This window comes from Pan troglodytes, chromosome 20 (assembly GCF_028858775.2).
Source record: "Pan troglodytes isolate AG18354 chromosome 20, NHGRI_mPanTro3-v2.0_pri, whole genome shotgun sequence".
NCBI classification, from domain to species: Eukaryota; Metazoa; Chordata; class Mammalia; order Primates; family Hominidae; genus Pan; species Pan troglodytes.
This window is the reverse complement of record NC_072418.2, coordinates 40,558,294-40,574,656: the sequence shown is the minus strand read 5'-3', so window position 1 is coordinate 40,574,656 and position 16,363 is coordinate 40,558,294. Positions and strand designations below refer to the sequence as shown.

At 43.8% G+C, this 16,363-nt stretch overlaps 1 protein-coding gene and 1 long non-coding RNA gene across 6 annotated transcripts in view; one reads left to right on the top strand and one right to left on the bottom strand.

The window, feature by feature from the left end:
• ZNF793 (zinc finger protein 793) overlaps positions 1–5,353 on the bottom strand; it is a 44,621-nt gene extending 39,268 nt beyond the window's left edge. For 2 of the 5 annotated variants that reach the window (XR_010153429.1, XM_063800089.1), the window contains exons 1-2: positions 5,197–5,334; positions 3,340–3,478 (exon numbers count right to left, since the gene is read on the bottom strand). The gene's annotated coding sequence lies outside the window, so the exon portion shown is untranslated. Of the gene's footprint in view, positions 1–3,339; positions 3,479–4,776 lie in introns of those variants that run through there. The other 3 variants (XM_063800087.1, XM_063800088.1, XM_054672378.2) reach the window with 3 other exon arrangements.
• Positions 4,793–14,813, top strand: LOC100614930 (uncharacterized). Its single transcript, XR_001711808.3, has 3 exons — positions 4,793–4,905; positions 5,704–5,899; positions 14,398–14,813. It is a non-coding gene; the product is annotated as an uncharacterized LOC100614930 (long non-coding RNA).
• The last annotated feature ends 1,550 nt before the right edge of the window (positions 14,814–16,363 follow it).

The window sequence follows — 16,363 nt, the reverse complement described above, 5'->3', positions numbered from 1 at the left end:
GTGTTCGTGTGGTTTCAGAATTTCAAACAAAATTTCCTCATGGTATGAATGCCTTGGCTTCACATTTATATGATTCAAATGGAATCCTATCAAATTCAGTGAATATCAGTCAATCCAGTGGATTCATAGGGGATATATATAATTCAATTCAAATTCAAAAGCACGCAAAAATAATCCACTATATTAAACCCTAGTTACCCCTAAGGTGGCAGTACGTATTGACCAGTAAGGATACCTTCAAGGTGTTAGAAGTGATGAATATCTTGATCTAGGCTGTGGTTACAGGATTCTGTAATATAAAAATTCATTGAGCTGCACCTTAAAGATAAGCCCACTTCACTACATGTGTATTATGCCTCAATTGTTTTAAAGAATTTTTTGGCTGGGCACGGTGGCTCATGCCTGTAATCCCAGCACTTTGGGAGGCCGAGGCGGGTGGATCACGAGGTCGGGAGATCGAGACCATCCTGGCTAACACGGTGAAACCCCGTCTCTACTAAAAATACAAAAAATTAGCTGGGCGTGGTGGCAGGCGCCTGTAGTCCCAGCTACTCAGGAGGCTGAGGCAGGAGACTGGTGCGAACCTGGGAGGTGGAGGTTGCAGTAAGCCGAGATCGCGCCAACGCACTCGAGCCTGAGCGATAGAGTGAGGCTCTGTCTCAAAAAAAAAAAAAAAAAAAAAAGAATTTTTTTTTTTTTTTGAAACAGGGTCTCTCTGTCACCCAGGCTAGGGTGCAGTGGCACGATCATAGCTCACTGCAACCTTGAACTCCTGGGCTCAAGGAATCCTCTCACTTCAGCCTCTCCAGTAGCTAGGATCACAGGTGTGAGCCACCACACCCAGCTAATTTTTTTTTTTTTTGAGACAGAGTTTCACTATTGTTGCCCAGGCTGGAGTGCAGTGGTGCAATCTCGGCTCACTGTAACCTCTGCCTCCTGAGTTTAACTAATTCTCTTGCCTCAGCCTCCCAAGTAGCTGGGATTACAGGATTACAGGCGCCCGCCACCAAGCCCAGCTAATGTTTTTTTTTTGTTTTTTTGGGTTTTTTTTGTACTTTTAGTAGAGATGGAGTTCCACCACGTTGGCCAGGCTGGTCTTGAACTCCTGACCTCAGGTGATCCACCCGCCTCGGCCTCCGAAAGTGCTGGGATTACAGGTGTCAGCCAACATGCCCAGACTACCCACCTAATTTTTAAATTTTTTGTAATGATGGAGTTTCGCTATGTTGCACAGGCTGGTCTCAAGCTCCTGGCCTCAAACAACCCTCCTACCCCAGCCTTCCAAAGCACTGAGATTACAGGCGTAAGCCACTGTGCCTGGCCAAACAAGGAATATTTAATGACCTGGAAAAGTATCTGTTATATGAATGAAATTATCTCGATTCAAACTTAGAAATTTTGTTCAAACACAGCCACATCTGGCCTCTCCCCATGGTGCTCCTGCCCCCCAATGAATATCCCATTAAATTAGAGATCAAAAACAGACAATACTAAGGTTAGAAGCTAGGGAACCTCTGGCAGAGTAGTGACTGGGAGGGGCATCATGAGGGCACAGTGCTAGAATGTTGTTTTCTGATCGGAGTGCATTACCCAGGGGTATTCCCTTGTGAGAATTCATTGAGCTGCATATTTATATACATTTTTGCATATATCTTATATCACAATAAAAAGTTTATGTAAAAATTTTTTTTTAATTATTTGCTCTGAAACCTGGCACTGAGCACAGTATAGGTGAAGGGAATCAACGTGGAGAAAAAAATACCCAAACTCCTTACCCTGGCTTATTATTTCACCCATGCTAAGCAGCTATCTGTCTTTGATTCTGTGCAAGTGAAAAATAGGGACTATCTGCTTTTAAAACTAAAATATGGCCTATGTGGGTTCTGAAAGATGTTACCTGCCTTAGCATCCAGCTGCCTTTATTTCTTAAGATGCTACAGGCATTGTGCTTTGTCTGAAGGTTACATAAAGATCAAACGTAATAATTTTTTAAAGTTAAAATGTTGTTTTGACATTGCACTTTTTCATTAGAGTAATGGTCAAAATCTTATTTTCTTTTTTTTTTCTTTTTTTTTTTTTTTTTTGAGACGGAGTCTCGCTCGGTCGCCCAGGTTGGAGTGCAGTGGCGGGATCTCGTCTCACTGCAAGCTCCGCCTCCCGGGTTCACGCCATTCTCCTGCCTCAGCCTCCCGAATAGCTGGGACTACAGGCGCCCGCCACCAGGCCCAGCTAATTTTTTATATTTTTAGTAGAGACGGGGTTTCACCGTGTTAGCCAGGATGGTCTCGATCTCCTGACCTCGTGATCCGCCCGTCTCGGCCTCCCAAAGTGCTGGGATTACAGGCGTGAACCACTGTGCCCGGCCCAAAATCTTATTTTCTAACTCAGAAACAGAAAGTCAAATACTGCATGTTCTCACTTATAAGATAATAATGTGCATACATGGACATAGAAAGCAGAATAATAGACACAGGTGACTCTGAATGCAGGGAGGGTAGGAAGCGGGTAAGGGATAAGAAATTACCAGATTGGTACAATGTACATTATTCAAGTGATAGTTACACTGAAAGCCCAGGCTTCCCCACTATGAAATATATCCATGTAACAAAACTGCACTTATATCCCCAAAATCTATTTTTTAAATCTTATTTCCATTTTATTTGCAATCCCATTTCAGCCATTTTAATAACTATTAGTTCAATTTCAATTTCAGTGAGGAACAGTTTCTAAAATTAGCTTTACATTTTGTTTTGTGGTGGTTGTGGCTTTATCTGTCTTGAATTTTTTCTGCCAGGACTTTATAAGGAATTCATTAGTGGATGTTAAATGTGGCTATGCCTAAAATATATAGGACAAGGCAAAAAGATTCTCAGAATACAATAAATTCCAAATCTAGTTTCTCTTCCTTTGATAATTTATTTTTAAGTTGAGCCTAGATAAAAGTATTTTCTAAACACTCTCAGTTTGCTCTTTCAGCCAAATCTTTTACATTATCATTTTATTTTATTTTGTTTATTTATATTTATTTATTTATTTTGAGACAGAGTCTCATTCTGTCACCCAGGCTGGAGTACAGTGGTACAGTCTCAGTTCACTGCAATCTCCACCTCTTGGGTTCAAACGATTATCCTGCCTCAGCCTCCAGAGTAGCTGGGACCTCAGGCACCCGCCACCACGCCCGGCTAATTTTTGTGTTTGTAGTAGAGGCAGGGTTTCACCATGTTGACCAGGCTGGTAACTCCTGACTTCAAATGATCCACCCACCTCGGCCTCCCAAAGTGCTGGGATTACAGGCATGAGCCACTGCACACAGCCTACATTATCATTTTAGATACTTACTCAGTAAATTTGTTTTCTAACCACGGGCAAGGTCACATCCATCCCCGCTGTCACAGAGTCAGAATGGATTTCCAGAAACCAGGCTCACTCTTGGGATGCTGTCACAGATGCGTATGTCATTACCTTTGCCAGAAAGAACCTTAAAGGAAACATTAGGAAAAAATATGCATTAGATCCCTAACAAGAATAGAAGCCACGTCTTTAGTAACATGTTACTTTAGATAAGTTTAGCACGCGATCCTTTCAAATTATTTTCATTATGGTAGAGAACAATAAAAAGGGTGTGGGTTCAAAAAAGAGTTTTGAGATGGGCCTTGGTGGAGAGGAACTGGCTGCTATTCAGCTGGGGAGTGTCACCTGAGTGAAATGTGTTCCCACTATGCAGGCTTGCAGACTCAAATCTGTGATTTTCCCATCCCCAATCTCCACATTTCAGGACCCTCAACACCAACCCCTATAAGTCTCCTAATCAGACACACATAGTGCCCCCAATCACTGGCCTCCAATCTCCAACCCTCAGAGGTTTTCATAGTCACTGATATTCCCATATGTTCAAATCTGACCAGGAGAGACTACAGGTCAGTAACTACAAAGAACACTGATCCGATCTGATTGCCAGTGAAATTACACAGCCCCCAATCATGAACCCACACTGATTGCCAATGATATCCCAACGACTGAGGATCAATTGTTGATTCTCACAGTCCCACTCCCACCCACAGGTGACAGTCCGAATCACTGAGCCTCATTGAGGCGTACCTTTAAGATAAGCACACTTGATTCTATTCTCCATTCCCTGATCTACAAAAGTCCAATCATTAATACTCTCCGATCCTCCACCGATGATATGAAGTAAGTCTCAATCACCGATGGCCCAAAACATTTCTCCAAACATTCATCACCACTGACCTCCCTCATTTGAACCCCAAAGTTTCCACAATCACCAATTCCAGTACGCAAACTATTACTACCCACAGAACTTAGAACCTCCGATCACTGATCTTCTCGGGCTCCGATCATTAACCTTAAAGCTCTCTAAACCAGTGTCTGAAAAATCCCAACTGACCCCAGACCCATGAAGACCACTATAACTGACCCCATGCACCCTGAAAATCAAGACATTTCACAGAACTCGCATTTATTGATTCCCACACACTCCCAATGCATCTTCTTCAGAGACCGTGCCACTGACTCCCGCAAACCTCTGCCCGCCACCACTGAGGCCCCGCGAGGCTCAGACGCCGAATCTCTTAACCCTTCAGTACCCTTGTCATTGACCCTCACGGGCACCCATAGCTGACCCAGTCGGCCACCGTAGTCGGCAGCTCACTATCCTCCACTGGTCCTAGGTTTGACCGTTTCTCAAACCGTGCCTTCCCATTTATGCTGCATCCGCGCCCTGAATCTGAAATTGGTCGTCCTGCCATGCCGCCTCACCGCGGTATAAGGTCGTCCCATCCTGAATGGCCGGTGCGCAGACTCAATTGCGACTTTTGAGGCTGTCAGCCGCCACCCGGCAACCTTCCAGTGAACAGGATTCTGGGTTTCTCAAAGCTGTAATTGGAGGTATGATGGCGACGCCCACTTGACTCCTACCGGGGGCGGCCATGTTTAAAACTGTGCCGTAAAACGGATGATTAAGCCCTTTGCTAGACCAAAAGATAAGGCTATTTTAGGACAAGGAGAAGCAAGTGCCCCTGGATCCCTAAACAGAGATGTCGTCTCTGCTCTTAACTCAGCCTCTCAGATGCCAAAACCTCCTGTGGCCAACATGGTGGCGCCCAGACATCAAAGCTGAGCTTTCTTTGTCTCCGGCAGCCTGGTAAGATGGCCGCGTACATTTTTACCGCTTCTTACGTGCAATGGGTGCAGCCTCTCCTAGGAGCTCCCCTATGGCAATGTGAAACTCTTTCTGAGCCAGCTCTAGGAGTTAGAGAGCAGCGAAGAGACTCGCTTTTAGGGAGACAGAGACAGCCTAAGGACCGGCGTGACTTCACGGAAAGGGCGGAGCCGCAAGGAAAGGGCGGGGCTTCCGCAGCGGGAAGAGATCAGAGTTCTTAGCGCATAATGGAAAGGAAATGTTGAAAGCAAGGTTTTTACCTAAGGAGGCTTGCCCGAGAAGCCGACCTGAGGAAAGAATGAGTGCAAGCAGTTTATTTGGTAGGTGGGGGATGGAGAAGTGAGACGGGAGCGGTGGGAACGAATATACAGTGCATAGGTGAGCAGATTAGCTCTGGATCAATGAGGGCTCAGTCAGCTTGGGACCTCTGGGGGATTGTGTAGAAACCACTTCCAAGTTTTCACAACCACCAGGCCGATGAAGCTTACATATGTCTACACCATCTCTCTTCCTAATTGTTTTAGGGCCACTCCAGAGGTGTTAAAGCTCCAGCACTTCCAGCCTGCCTTGTGGGAAAGTCTTAGGCTGAGTCTGTAGGTGCCTGCAGTTAAGAAGCCAGCGGTCTGCATATGATTGCTCAGGGGTGGTGGCTGGGTACCAACAGCATTCACTACAGGCCTGCCTTGAATACCACCTAACGCAGTGCTCCGCATATCACAGGTATTGAAACATCTCTAGAAAAGATTACCTTGTCTTATGAAAATGGCTTTTTAAAAAAATCCTAATTCCAACTGGTCATCCTAGCAACTGATACAATAACTGACCTCCAAAATGTTTCCCAATTATTCCTACCTCCTACTATGCACACTCTTATGTAGTTCCCTCCCACACTGTACCAGGGTTGGACTGTGAGACTAATAGAATACAGTAGCAGTGATAGATGTCACTGCTGAGATTAAATATAATAAATGGCACCTTGAGTTCTATCTTAAAGGCTGCTGCTCCCACTTTGAGAGAAGTTAGTTGCCATGTCATGAGGATACCGAGACAGCCTATGGAGAGGCCCATGTAGCAAGGAACTAAGCCCTCCACCCAATAGCCTGTGAGGAGCTGGGGCCTTCCTATAACCAAGTGTATCACCCTTGGAAGCACATCTCGCAGCCCCAGTCAAACCTTGAGATGACAGCAGCCCCTGCCAATAGTTTGACTGCAACTGCGTGAGAGATTCAGTCACAAGCACTCAGCTATAGCAGCTCCTATATTCCTGACCCTCAGAAAGTGTGTAAGATACTACATGTTTGTTGTTTTAAGCTTTTGAGTTTAGGGTAATCTGCTATGCATCAGTAGATAACTTCAATGCTGTGTTAAAATGCTACAATTGACATTTCTTCTTTTTTTTTTTTTTTTTGAGACGGAGTTTCGCTCTTGTTGCCTAGGCTGGAGTGCATTGGTGCAATTTCAGCTCACCGCAACCTCTGCCTCCCAGGTTCAAGCGATTCTCCTGCCTCAGCCTCCTGAGTAGCTGGAATTACAGGCATGCACCACCACGCCAGGCTAATTTTGTATTTTTAGTAGAGACGGAGTTTCTCCATGTTGGTCAGTCTGGTCTCGAACTCCCGACCTCAGGTGATCCGCCTGCCTCGACCTCCCAAAGTGCTGGGACTACAGGTGTGAGCCACTGCGCCCAACCCCATTTCTGAATTCTTTAAATAAAGTTCCTAAACTTGCGAGATTATTCTGTCAGAGGAGATTATTACCAGTTTCCTCTTCTTCCTTGCGATGGAAAAATTAAAGGCCTATGGCTCTGCTAGATTTTTAAAATTTAACAAAGAGGTCAAGGGTCCTTGCTTCATTTGATTTAATATAAGTGGTTTATATGACAACACTTTGAAGTGATTATAGTAATTAATTTAAAATCACCATTTAGGCTGAGCGTGGTAGCTCACACATGTAATTCCAGCACTTTGAGAAGCCAAGGTGGGCAGATCACCTGAGGTCAGGAGTTCAAGACCAACCCGGCCAACATGTTGGAACCCCGTCTCTACTAAAAATACAAAAATTAGCCAGCATGGTGGACGCCTATAATTCCAGCTGCTCGGGAGGCTGAGGCAGGAGAATCACTGAACCCAGGAGGTGGAGGTTTCAGTGGGCCAAGATTGTGCCATTGCACTCCAGCCTGGGTGAGACTCTGTCTCTAAAAAAACAAAAATAATAATATTGAAGTAAAATGAGTATTTATAAAGTGCCTATTAAATGCCTGATTGATCACTGGCCTGCTCACTTCAAGGGCTGTTCTTATTCTAGGATTAGGCCAATAAAGCAGCCACAACTGGTAAATTGTCACTCATGAAGGCCAAGGGAAAGACAGCCTTTGAGGGTCTTTTGCTGGGAATTAAACGTTCTGCCTCAAAAACTATACATGTCATTTCCATTCACTAGTCATTGAGACGTCACATGGCCACCCAGGAGTGTGATAGCAGACATATAATCCTACCATAATTCTGGGATGAGGAGAGCTGGAGATATTTTGGAATAACATTAAAGACTGCCACAAACATTGTAAAGATAGTGTTATCATCACGCTTCAAAAGAAACTGCAACACAGGGGTGAGGTGACCTGTCCGTAATCATTCAGTGAGTAAATAAAGCAACAAGGATTCAGAGCTGGGTGTTTCTGTGTTATTCAAAAGTAAAGGATCATTAGCATCGTTATTAAATTTTACCCAAAATTTATTAGAACCTAAATATATCTCAGCGACTGAATTGGGAAAAAGAAGACTGAGTACTCCAGTAAAAATAGAGGCTACTCAAGGAGCTGACCTCTGATTGGGGAAGGAGTACACGTGGAAAGAGGAAACAGGTAAAAGAAGAGTACACACTGTAGGACTCCAGTCATGAGAAACTCAAGAACAGGCAAAACACATCTATTGAGTTATAAATCAGAAAGCAGTTGACTCCAGGGGCTTTTTTTTTTTTTCTGAGACAGAGTCTCACTCTGTCTCCCAGGCTGGAGTGCAGTGGTGAGATCTCCATCTCGGCCCACTGCAACCTCCTCCAGGTTCAAGTGATTCTCAAGTATTGAGTAATGACGTGGGCCAGGGAACAGAGAAGGAGTGAGAAAAGAAGTAACAGAACTTTATCATAGTCTGCAGAAAGATAGGACCCTGCCAAGGTCATCATTAGCATTTATGGCCTATGACAGTGCAATTCCTCTAGGCAGAGGAATTCGAGAAAGGAGCCTCTAGGCAGACTTAGCTCCAAGGCTCTGGGCTAACCCAACCTGCAGTGACCATCACTTGAACCTCCAGGTTCAAGTGATTCTCGTGCCTCAGCCTCCCAAGTAGCTGGGATTACAGGCATGCGCCATCACGCCCGGCTAATTTTTGTATTTTTAGTAGAGATGTGGTTTCACCATATTAGCCAGGCTGGTCTCAAACTCCTGACCTCAAGCGATCCGCATGCCTCAGCCTCCCAAAGTGCTGGGATTACAGGCGTAAGCCACTGCGCCTGGCTGGGGCTATGACTTTGAAGATAATTTAGGGGGTGAGGAAAATGTTCTATGTCTTGTTTTAGGTGGTAGTTTCATGGGCCTATGTAATTGTCAAAGACTCATCAAAGTGAACACTTATTTGTGTTATTATATGTAAATTATACCTTCATTTTTAAAAGAAAAGGCATACTATTCAGAGTATTGAGTAATGATGTGGGCCAGGGAACAGAGAAGGAGTGAGAAAAGAAGTAACAGAACTTTATCATAGTCTGCAGAAAGATAGGACCCTGCCAAGGTCATCATTAGCATTTATGGCCTATGACAGTGCGATTCCTCTAAGCAGAGTAATTCGAGAAAGGAGCCTCTAGGCAGACTTAGCTCCAAGGCTCTGGGCTAACCCAACCTGCAGTGACCATCAGCTCTCACCTGTTCCAGTGAGCTTATGCCTATAGGTCCAAGCCTTGAACTAAATGTGGTGGCCCTAGACACTGTCATCATTTAAAAGGGTACAGGGCCCCAAATTTGGCCTAAAAGGAGGCACAGCGCTTCCTTGCTCTGGAGCAGAAAGGACCTTACCTGGGCCTGAGTGTTGTTTGTTTGTTGTGGGGGAAAGAAAAATAGATCAGACTGTTATTGTGTTTATGTAGAAAAAGGAAGACATAAGAAACTTCATTTTGATCTGTACTAAGAGAAATTCTTCTGCCTTGAGATGCTGTTAATCTGTAACCCTAGCCCCAACCCTGTGCTTGTAGAAACATGTGCTGTGTTGAATCAAGGTTTAATGGATTTAGGGCTGTGCAGGATGTGCTTTGTGAAAAATGTGTTTGCAGGCAGTATGCTTGGTAAAAGTCATCACCAATCTCCAGTCTCGAGTACCCAGGGACACAATGCACTGCGGAAGGCCACAGGGACCTCTGCCCAAGAAAGCCTGGGTATTGTCCAAGATTTCTTCCCATGTGATAGCCTGAGATATGGCCTCGTGGGAAGGGAAAGACCTGACCGTCCCCCAGCCCGACACCCATAAAGGGTCTGTGCTGAGGAGGATTAGTGAAAGAGGAAGGCCTCTTTGCAGTTGAGATAAGAGGAAGGCACCTGTCTCCTGCTCATCCCTGGGAATGGAATGTCTCGGTGTAAAACCTGATCATACATTCTATTTACCGAGATAGGGGAAAACCGCCTTGTGGCTGCTGAGACATGCTGGTGGCAATACTCTTTACTGCACTGAGATGTTCGTGTAAAGTTAAACATAAATCTGGCCTACGTGCACATCAGGGCACAGCACCTTTCCTTAAACTTATTTATGACACAGAGTCCTTTGCTCACATGTTTTCCTGCTGACCCTCTCCCCACAATTACCCTATAGTCCTGCCACATGCCCCTCTCCGAGATGGTCAACATAGTGATCAATAAATACTGAGGGAATTCAGGGACTGGGGCCAGCGCGGGTCCTCTGTATGCTGAGCGCTAGTCCCCTGGGCCCACTTTTCTTCCTCTGTACTTTGTCTCTGTGTCTTATTTCTTTTCTCAGTCTCTCGTCTCCACCTTGCAAGAAATACCCACAGGTGTGGAGGGGCAGGCCCCCTTCAGTTTGTTGCTGGTTTTTTTTTATTTTTATTTTTTGGTGTTTTGTCTGGTTTAGTTTGGCTTTTTGGGTTTTTTTTTTTTTTTTAGAGACAGGATCTTACTCTGTTGCCCAGGCTAGAGTGCAGTGGCACAATCATGGCTCACTGCAGCCTTGAACTCCTGGCCTCAAGTGATCCCCCTGCCTCAGCCTCCCAAGTAGCTGGGACTACTGGCACACACCACCATGCCCAGCTAATTTATTTTTATTTTTATTTTTTTGTAGAGATGGAGTCTTGCCATCTTTCCCAGGCTGTGGCCTGAGTGTCAGTAGGACTGTATCTTGGCATGAGTGTAGGGTGCTCTGGATCTGGGTGGGATGTGACCATCTCCTGGATCAAGGTTGATCGTGGAAGTAGCCTGGGATGAGGAGAGGCCACAGCCCATCCTGTCCTCAGAGTATGTGGAGGCAGGGAGAGCACCGGGGCAATGGGTGAAACAAGTATCAAAGTATAATTTTCAAAAACTTACAATTTTTAACTCTTTTACAGATATTCAAAGATTCATTTCACTTATTAGCAAGGGAATTGGAAATTGATTTCCAAGTGAACAGGTATATACATATCTTCAGTGAAAAACAATAGAATCTTCGAATAAGATTGCAAAGTTAGATATAAAACTATTTAATATCCCTACAGGGCAATAAAACCATACCTTTAAGGTTATTTCTTCCGCACAGAATCAATTTGTAGCTATACCAGATGAATATATGAAAATGCATCAATTGTCTGCTGGGCGCGGTGGCTCACGCCTGTAATCCCAGCACTTTGGGAGGCCGAGGCGGGCAGATCACGAGGTCAGGAGATCGAGACCATCCTGGCTAACATGATGAAACCCCGTCTCTACTAAAAATGCAAAAAATTAGCCGGGCATGGTGGTGGGTGCCTGTAGTCCCAGCTACTTGGGAGGCTGAGGCAGGAGAATGGTGTGAACCCAGGAAGTGGAGCTTGCAGTGAGTCCAGATCACGCCACTGCACTCCAGCCTGGGCGACAGGGTGAGACATCTCAAAAAAAAAAAAAAAAAAGAAAGAAAGAAAATGCATCAGTTGTCTGCAAGTTAACATCTATTTTTACACCACCTACATCCTAATAAATAACAGTCAATCAAATAAAGGTTCATTACACCAGAGCAATGAATTCTCAACCTGGGGCAGTTTTAAGCCCCAGGGGACATTTGGCAATGCCAGAAGACAATTTTGGTTCTCACAATGGTGGGGGTAGGATACTACTGGCATCTAGTGGGAAGAGGCCAAGAATGCTTCCAGCCACTCTGTGTTGTAGATAACAGTCCTCTGTAACAAAGGATTATCTGGCCCAAAATGTGAACGGTGCTGAGTGTGGGAAAACCAGTCCCTAGAACAGTTTGTTAGATTGTGCTGTAGTATGACTTTGCAAAGATATATGGGATAACAAAATAATATTTTTCCTTATTTCCTAGTGTCATGAGTGGTGCAAGGTTAGAGATATCCAGGGGCACACATGCTTGTATCTTGCCACAATGTCAGGCTTTTATTGATGCTAGTTCAATAACAAAAACCATGAGCTATGTGGAGTTCCCAAGGAGGCATTCTCCTTAGTACTTCCCCTTCACTCTAGAGGCAGAGCCGCGGGCACACAGGTTCAAGATACTCCAGAAGTCAGTCAATATTGCAAAGCATATATAATAGTGTACTTATTTTTTTTTATGTTTATTTTTTGGCGGGGGTCAGAGTCTCACTCTGTTGCCCAAACTGAAGTGCAGTGGCGTGATCTCGGCTCACCACAACGTCTGCCTCCTGGATTCAAGCGATTCTCCTGCCTCAGCCTCCTGAGTAGCTGGGAGTATAGGCACTACCATCCTCAGCTAACTTTTTCTAGTTTTAGTAGAGATGGTGTTTCACTATGTTGGCCAGGCTGGTCTCGAACTCCTGACCTCATGATCCGCCTGTCTCAGCCTCCCAAAGTGCTGGGATTACAGGTGTGAGCCACCGCGCCTGGCCAATAGTGTACTTAATATATAAACATTCTTGGTCAAACATTCTACAACAAAGTAACATTTAATATCAAGAGGAAAAAGAGATAGGAGAAAGGGTTAAGGAACCAGTCCATGGGCAAAGACAAAAGAGGTCCTAGTCTGGACTAGGCAGTCCATCAGTCTTGCAAGAAAGAGTTTTTGATGTGGCACAGCCTTCCACAGCAGATGCCAAGTTCTTATCATGAGTAACTACAAGATAGTGTCAGTTAAGACGGCCGTTTCAAGCTGCTGAAGCCCTAATCTTTTATAGTCACAGAGTCCTCTGGTGAGAACTGATGATGGAAGAATGTGCTTGTTCATGTCCTTAACTGGTTGGATGCGGTCTTTATTCTTTTTTTTGTTTATTAAGCAAAACATCCTGTTGGCGAACTGTTCTATGAAAAATGAAATGGAGTCTTTTTCTAAGATGGAGTTAGGTATGTCAAAGGTGCTCTATACATCTAGTTTTTGATAATTTATTATTATTATTATTTTTTGAGATGGCGTCTCACTCTGTTGTCCAGGCTGGAGTGCAGTGGCACGATTTCGGCTCACTACAGCCTCTGCCTCCCAGGTTCAAGTGATTCTCCTCCCTCAGCCTCCTGAGTAGCTGGGACTACAGGCACACACCACCATGCCCGGCTAATTTTTGTATTTTTAGTAGAGACTGGATTTCACCATGTCGGCCAGGCTGGTTTTGAACTCCCGACCTCAGGTGATCTGCCTGCCTCGGCCTCCCGAAGTGTTGGGATTACAGGCATGAGCCATGGCGCCCAGCTGATAATTTTTCTTAACACCAAATTGGCAAACTGCTGATAATTGCTGAATTGGTGTAATTAATACATGATGATCTATTCATATTTTTTCTCTGTTTTTATGTATGTCTGATTTTTTTCTATATTAAAAAGTGAAAAGAAAAAGAAAAAAACAGTAGATTCTAGTCTGTTAGCTTATGGTCAATGCTATCTATAAGTGACCACAATTAAAGATCATATTAGGAAATAATATTTAAGTCTAGAGGTTCCTTTTTTATGACCTGATCTCCATACTCAGTTCATCTCCAGTTGTTCTCAATTCTTTTTTTTTTTTTTTTTTTTTTTGAGACGGAGTCTCGCTCTGTTGCCCAGGCTGGAGTGCGATGGTGCGATCTCGGCTCACTGCAATCTCTGCCTCTCAGGTTCAAGCGATTCTCCTGCCTCAGCCTCCCAAGTAGCTGGGACTACAGGTTCCTGCCACGATGCCCAGCTAATTTTTGTATTTTTAGTAGAGACGGGGTTTCACCATATTGGCCAGGCTGGTCTCAAACTCCTGACCTTGTGATCCACCTGCCTCAGCCTCCCAAAGTGCTGGGATTACAGGCGTGAGCCACCACACCCAGCCTGGTTGTTCTCAATTCTAACTACATCTTAAAATCACCCAAAGAGATTTTTAAAATCCCAATTCTTGGGCACCTCCAGAAATTCTGGTTTGATTTTCCTGGGGTAAAGCCCTGTTTTTCTTTTTTTCCTTTTTATATTTCACCAGGTATGGGAAGCTTTGGATTCATAAGCTCAGTAAATTAAGGAATTTCACATTATGAACTTAATTTGAGATGGGTTGGACTGGTGATACCTGGAAGGGGTAAATGAGAATCCACTCTGGAGGCACTTTATGCCTGAGGGAGCATCCACAAATAATTTTTCAGGTACAGTGACCAGCAAGTTGTCACAGATATCCAGCATGCAAGGGAACAGAACCACATGAATGAGATCAAATAGAAACAACAGATAGTATAAGCAGATTCATCTAAACAGAGTAGCTTTGAACTAGGGATGTTGCTTTGATTTGGGTTCGAGGCCCTCATTCAACTTCTCTTAGCCCACAATGGTGAGTCTTCAAGAAATATGAATATACATTACAGTTGCAACTAGCCCTTGTTATCTGCTGGCACGTAGATACCATTGCATCATAGAACCTACCCCTGCCTCCAAAGTCTTAATAGGAGCTGTAGTAGTTGCCTCTGTTTAGATTATGGGGTTTATTTCCCACTCTGTCCTCTATATGTGGTACTAGATATTGTTTATTTCTAATCAGCACTAATTTCTACCTCTTTTTGCGCTCTTACCTTTGTTTCAGGGGCTGGAAACCTAACAATTTCACGTCCTAGACAACTTGCTAAAAGTCACCTAAAGACAGTCTGGTTACTGCCAAAGATATGCTTTCAAATAAGATTTGGATAAAGAAGGGAGGTAGATGCCTTTTTTCAGCAGTGGAGTGATGTCTAGACCAGTAGATGTACGCATCTAAGTGAATTCATCACCAGCAACAATTTCCAGAAACTTCCTGACCTCCAGATTGCAGCTTCATTAGTGTGAGTTTAAAGCCAACTAGATGCCATTCTCAGATTCCACGCATATGGCCAAGGGTCCAGGAAATAAGAAGAAACAGGATTGAGGGGTTGGTGTTATGGGGCATTTACTTGAATTTTCTATGCTATAATTGTCTCATCTTTAAAATGGTGATAATAATAAAATGGTCAGTTATTAAATAAATTAACACAGTGAAAAAAAATTTCTTCAAGGTTCTTTCTTTTTGCTTTCATTAACAGTTTCTCAAAGCCTTTCCAGTTTCTGCCCATTCTCATGTGTGAGGTTTTTCTTATGGGCATATTCTACTTTCAGTTTTGTTTGTCCAAACTCATCAAACTTCATCCTTAAGATTGATGTATTTTATTTTATTTTTATTTATTTATTGAGATGGAGTCTCACTCTATCACCAGGTTGGAGTGCAGTGGCGCCATCTAGGCTCAATGCAACCTCTGCCTCCGGGGTCCAAGCAATTCTGCCTCAGCCTCCCGAGTAGCTAGGACTACAGGCACTCACCACCACACCCAGCTAATTTTTGTATTTTTAGTAGAGACCGGGTTTCACCATGTTGGCCAGGATGGTCTCGATCTCTTGACATTGTGATCCGCCTGCCTGAGCCTCCCAAAGTGCTGGGATTACAGGCGTGACCCACTGTGCCCGGCCTATTTTATTTTAAACTACATACATAACTCATACCACAATAAAACTGATTTAAAGTATATGGCACTTATAAAAAATAACTATACCTAGTATATAAAAACATATAGAAGATTTTAGTTTTGGCAGAGGATTGAAACTATTGTAGAAAAAAAAAATAGGCCAGGCATGGTGGCTCATGCCTATAATCCCAGCATTTTAGGGGGCCAAGGCAGGTGGGTCACTTGAGATCAGGAGTTCAAGACGGCCTGGGCAATATGGTGAAACCCAGTCTGTACTAAAAATACAAAAATTAGCCGGGTGTGGTGGCAGGTGCCTGTAGTCCCAGCTACTTGGGAAGCCGAGGCATGAGAATTGTTTGAACCCAGGAGGTGGAGGTTGCAGTGAGCTGAGATTGCACCACTGCACTCCAGCCTGGGTGACAGAGTGAAACTCTGTCAAAAAAAAAAAAAAAAATCCAAATGGTGATTTTCATTACTTTCAAATAACTAAAAGGACAATGGATGTAAAGATCAGATTACACACAGGGAACAAAAAGTTAACCAAGTGGAAAAGAGGACATGAATTCTGTAATAGAGTTTCAGGAGAAAATGAGAAAAAAGCTAATACAGGCACAAGATATATAATAATTAAGTCTTACTTTTATTAAATCAGGGTCCTGGAAGGAAAAGAGATTCAGAAGGTGCAGAAAATACTGGAAGATTAGAAAACTGGTAGATGAAAAGAAGGCACACTTTTTTGGTAAATGAAAATAATATATTTTTATTATTTTTATATTTCACTTGACCATCATTAGTTATGATTTTATAATAGTTCCTAACATCCTCATTACGGATTACTCTTTTCTTTTTCTTTTGAGACAGGGTCTTGCTCTGTCACTTAGGCTGGAGTGCAGTGGCACCATCTTGGCTCACTGCAATCTCAACCTGTTGAGCTCAAGTGATCCTCCCACCTCAGCCTCCCAAGTGACTGGGATTACAAGCACGTCCCGCCATGCCTGGCTAATTTTATTTATTTTTTGTAGAGATAGAGTCTTTCTATGTTGCCCAAACTGGTCTCAAACTCCTGGGCTATTTGTT